The sequence below is a fragment of the Ranitomeya imitator genome, chromosome 3 (genome assembly GCF_032444005.1).
Source record: "Ranitomeya imitator isolate aRanImi1 chromosome 3, aRanImi1.pri, whole genome shotgun sequence".
Classification (NCBI taxonomy): Eukaryota; Metazoa; Chordata; class Amphibia; order Anura; family Dendrobatidae; genus Ranitomeya; species Ranitomeya imitator.
Genome location: NC_091284.1, coordinates 656,967,308 through 656,973,307, shown reverse-complemented (window position 1 = coordinate 656,973,307; position 6,000 = coordinate 656,967,308).

The window sequence follows — 6,000 nt, the reverse complement described above, 5'->3', positions numbered from 1 at the left end:
TGGAGAAAAGAACGCATCCTGCGGGCAACTTTGCAGGATGCGTTTTTTCTCCAAAACGACGCAGTGCGACGTAACCCAAACGACGGAAATGTGAAAGTAGCCTTAATGGGAATCTGAACTTTTCCTCTTAGGCTTCTTTCACACTTCCGTCGGTACAGGGCTGTCACGAAGCGTCGGCGCAACGTACCAGTGGACATTGTGAACATTCGGCACAAAGTGGGCAGCGGATGCAGTTTTTCAACGCATCCGCTGCCCATTCAAAAGTCCCGGGGAGGAGGGGGCAGAGTTCCGGCCGTGCATGCACGGTAGGAAATGCAGGACCCGACGTACAAAAAAACGTTCCTGTGAACTTTTTTTGTGACGACCGTCTGCCAAAACACGACGCATCCAGTGCACGTATGCCCATACGTCGCGATCCATCGGCAATCCAAGTCTATGGGAAAAAAACGCATTCTGTGGGCACATTTGCAGGATGCGTTTTTTTCCCAAAACGATGCATTGCGACGGAGTCCAAATGACTAAAGTGTGAAAGAAGCCTTAGACTCAACCAGTGCCTAATTCTAGATTTCGTCAGTGCAGGGTAGTGCTAGGGATAGGTGGACAGTTTTGTATATGGTCAGTTACTTGGCCTTTCTCTCCAGGGCACTAGACCTACTGGGTTAATAAGTAAGTTATCACATAAGTAAAAAGTATAACTTTGTTTAATAAAGGTTAATTCATTTTTCAATATGCCTTTTGTATCAATTTCTTCTTTTTTAGGAACTCTGCTTTCTGTCATTAAAAGTAAAGCCCCCCTCCCTCAAACATCTTTGATTTGACTGTTCACTCGGCTGGCAGCTATCTCATCGTCTATCTCACACACTGGAATACTCGCTCTGAAGAGCGCACCTATGTTCTCTATGAGACTATGAGAGAGGCCCTGCCACACTACATCTGTGGGGGAATAAAGGTAAGACTGCCATACACATTATGATTAGACTGTGTGATGAACCTGTTGATTTCTATAGGTTCTGTCGAAGCTTGTATCATATGAATGAGGGCCTTATTTTTTTTTATTGCTAACTGCCAGTAGATAAAAATGAGGGCACTTGATCCTTGGATCAGAAAGCTCAGAGTGATTCTGTGCAAGATATTTGAACATACTGGAAACCTCTGATATGTGGTAAAATTAACAACATAAGGCTATGTGCACACGTTGCGGATTTTAATGCAGATCCGCAGCATTTTTGGACGCGCGGAATTCCATCAAATCAGCAGTGTAGTACACTACCAATGTTACTCTATGTGAAATGATGAATTGTTGTGAACATGCTGCAGAAAAATCCACGCAGATTTGCAGCATTTTATTTTCCTATACCACAGAATCTCGTTAGATCCTGCAAAACTGCAGGTGTAAAAAAGATCTGCGGATTTGCTGCGGATGTGGGTGCGAGAAATGCTGCAGATCGGAAGGAGGGAAGTGTGTGGGTGGAGTGTGGACAGAGACTATGTGCGTGTCTGTGTGCTGGGGTCTGCGTGTATGTGTGGGTCTGTGTGTGTCTCTGTGTGTGCGTGGGTGTGTGTGTCCCTGTGTGTGTGCGGGTCTGTGTAAGCAGCCATCGTCTGATGGGACTACTGCACCCATCTGGCTATGAATGCTCACAGTGACAGCATTGCCGATGATGGGAAAGCAGTCCCATCAGACAATGCATGTGTTCAGTAGTCAAAAAAACCAGAACATACAGCAGACATACAGGACATACATTACAGACAGTACATACAACATATAATATACAGTACATACCAATCACCTAGTCCCCGAAGTCCTTGATCACCTGTAATACAAATAACATAATAAACCAACCTATACTTACCTTTCCGCCGTAGCCCAGTTAATAACAAGTGTCCCACAATGATCTCCCCTGTAGAACAGTGACATCAGGCGATGTTAGTGCTCTACAGGGCCTCCATGATGAACTGACAGGCGGAGGTAATCTTCCGTGATGTATCCCGCTGCCGGGAGAGAGGTCACCCGAGTTCATTCTCTCACTGGCAGTGCTGTGTGAGAAAATTCCCATGCAGCATTGCCGTAAAGTGAACTCCTATACAGAAAAGAAATTCCAGAATAATAGTCTTATATAGTCAATGAATACAACCAAAATATATAACCTTCTAAAAAATATTCACCAGACCAATTTTGAATAGTAAATGATATTTTTATTTAGACATAATTACCAAAATGTCACCATAATACTTCATAAAAAATGGAAACTTTATTGATGCTAATAATTATTAAAATATAAAAAATGTATTAAAGAATAAAATATACATACACGAAATATGGGGGTCAAAAAAACAAAACCTGTGTAAGCACAGGGCAGGGCATACTGAAACTGATTGGCACAAAATAAATTTAATGGTATTCCGTGCACTTAATTAATGTGCATAATATATATATATATATATATATATATATATATATATATATACAGTGGGGCAAAAAAGTATTTAGTCAGTCAGCAATAGTGCAAGTTCCACCACTTAAAAAGATGAGAGGCGTCTGTAATTTACATCATAGGTAGACCTCAACTATGGGAGACAAACTGAGAAAAAAAAATCCAGAAAATCACATTGTCTGTTTTTTTAACAATTTATTTGCATATTATGGTGGAAAATAAGTATTTGGTCAGAAACAAAATTTCATCTCAATACTTTGTAATATATCCTTTGTTGGCAATGACAGAGGTCAAACGTTTTCTGTAAGTCTTCACAAGGTTGCCACACACTGTTGTTGGTATGTTGGCCCATTCCTCCATGCAGATCTCCTCTTAAGCAGTGATGTTTTTGGCTTTTCGCTTGGCAACACGGACTTTCAACTCCCTCCAAAGGTTTTCTATAGGGTTGAGATCTGGAGACTGGCTAGGCCACTCCAGGACCTTGAAATGCTTCTTACGAAGCCACTCCTTCGTTGCCTTAGCGGTGTGCTTTGGATCATTGTCATGTTGAAAGACCCAGCCACGTTTCATCTTCAATGCCCTTGCTGATGGAAGGAGGTTTGCACTCAAAATCTCACGATACATGGCCACATTCATTCTTTCATGTACCCGGATCAGTCGTCCTGGCCCCTCTGCAGAGAAACAGCCCCAAAGCATGATGTTTCCACCACCATGCTTTACAGTAGGTATGGTGTTTGATGGATGCAACTCAGTATTCTTTTTCCTCCAAACATGACAAGTTGTGTTTCTACCAAACAGTTCCAGTTTGGTTTCATCAGACCATAGGACATTCTCCCAAAACTCCTCTGGATCATCCAAATGCTCTCTAGCAAACTTCAGACGGGCCCGGACATGTACTGGCTTAACCAGGGGGACACGTCTGGCACTGCAGGATCTGAGTCCATGGTGGCGTAGTGTGTTACTTATGGTAGGCCTTGTTACATTGGTCCCAGCTCTCTGCAGTTCATTCACTAGGTCCCCCCGCGTGGTTCTGGGATTTTTGCTCACCGTTCTTGTGATCATTCTGACCCCACGGGGTGGGATTTTGCGTGGAGCCCCAGATCAAGGGAGATTATCAGTGGTCTTGTATGTCTTCCATTTTCTAATTATTGCTCCCACTGTTGATTTCTTCACTCCAAGCTGGTTGGCTATTGCAGATTCAGTCTTCCCAGCCTAGTGCAGGGCTACAATTTTGTTTCTGGTGTCCTTTGACAGCTCTTTGGTCTTCACCATAGTGGAGTTTGGAGTCAGACTGTTTGAGGGTGTGCACAGGTGTCTTTTTATACTGATAACAAGTTTAAACAGGTGCCATTACTACAGGTAATGAGTGGAGGAAAGAGGAGACTCTTAAAGAAGAAGTTACAGGTCTGTGAGAGCCAGAAATCTTGATTGCTTGTTTCTGACCAAATACTTCTTTTCCACCATAATATGCAAATAAATTGTTAAAAAAACAGACAATATGATTTTCTGGATTTTTTTTTCTCAGTTTGTCTCCCATAGTTGAGGTCTACCTATGATGTAAATTACAGACGCCTCTCATCTTTTTAAGTGGTGGAACTTGCACTATTGCTGACTGACTAAATACTTTTTTGCCCCACTGTATATATATATATATATATATATATACAAATTATAATATAATTAACATTTAATTTATTAGCAAAAATTTTATAACCATAATAAAAGTGCAAAGTGCTAATAAATATGAATAAAACTAACAATTTCATTAAATTTAGTGAAAAATACATAAAAAAAACCTATTAAAATATTAGTGCAAATAAACAAATTATATTGTGCAAAGTGCATACATGTGTAACTAATAAATATTAGTGCCGAAGACCACAATAACTTATACCAGAACCAAAAATATATATATCTAAACCAAGTGCCACAGAAAAGTAACCACAATACCAACCAGTATCAGGACGCCACTGCCCCGCACACACCACTCCAACGCAAGTTTTGCTTTCCGCTTCGTCAGGGAGTGATGTGGGCAGGGTACAGAGGCATTATATAGCAGGAGCACAGCTGTAAATAAATAAAAATCAGCAGACTCCATGAGTATATGGCGCCACGATTACCCATGCAGCAACCGCCATGACTGAGACCGGGACCCGGAAGCGCGTCAGCAAGTGCCTCACATGACACAGTCAGCAGCGCGTCTCCCAGAATCCCTGTCAAAGGACAGAGGCAGTGCATGCGCATCGCAGCGCTCAGCGTCACCGCAGCCATATTGGAAAGGGGAAACTGGAAACTATATAGTGCCGCGATAACCCTCGCAACTACCACAATCACAAAGACAGGGAGCTGGAAGCGTGCCGCCGTCTGCGCCAAAGGACACCATCAGGTAAAATTTCCAAAACCAAAATCCTAGTGATAACCAATTATTAATTAACTAGATGGTGGCCCGATTCTAACGCATCGGGTATTCTAGAATATGTTTTTATGTATGTATATAGCAGCCATATAGTATATAGCACAGGCCACGTAGTATATAGGAGCCATGCAGTATATAGCAGACAAATACTACGTGGCCTGTGCTATATACTATGTGGCTGCTATATACATACATATTGTAGAATACTCGATGCGTTAATACAGGTAACGAACGCAATATATAGCAGTGGCCACGCAGTATATAACACAGCCACATACTATATAACACAGCCCACGCAGTATATAGCAGCCACGCAGTATATAACACAGGCAACGTAGTATATAGCACAGCCCACGCAGTATATAGCAGTCACGTAATATATAACACTGCACATGCAGTATATAGCAGGCACGTAATATATAACACTGCCCACGCAGTATATAACAGTGGCCACGTAGTATATAGCATGTAGTATAGAACACAGCCCACATAGTACATAGCACAGCCACGTAGTATATAACACTGCCCATGTAGTATATAACACTGCCCACATAGTATATAACACTGCCTATGTGGTATATAGCAGCCACGCGGTATCTAACACAGCCCACATAGTATACAGCAGTGTGGGCACCATATCCCTGTTAAAAAAATAATTACAATAAAAAATAGTTATATACTCACCCCTGGGATCCAGCAAAGCTCCGGCGATACGCTCACAGCTGCCACCATCTTCCGTTCACAGGATGCATTGCGAAATTACCCAGATGACTTAGCGGTCTCGCTAAGTCTCTTGTTTTTTTATTATTTTTAACATTACATTTTTTTACTATTGATGCCGCATAGGCAGCATCAATAGTAAAAAGTTGGGGACACACAGGGTTAATAGCGGCGATAACAGAGTGAGTTACCGCGGCATAACGCGGTCCGTTACCGCCGGCATTAACCCTGTGTGAGCGGTGACTGGAGGAGAGTATGCAGGCGCCAAGCTCTGACTGCGGGGAGAAAGGAGCGGCCATTTTCCTCCGGACTGTGCCCGTCGCTGATTGGTTAGTGGCTGTTTTGCCCCGACCAATCAGCGACTTGGATTTCCATGACAGACAGAGGCCGCGACCAATGAATATCCGTGACAGACAGACAGAAGGACAG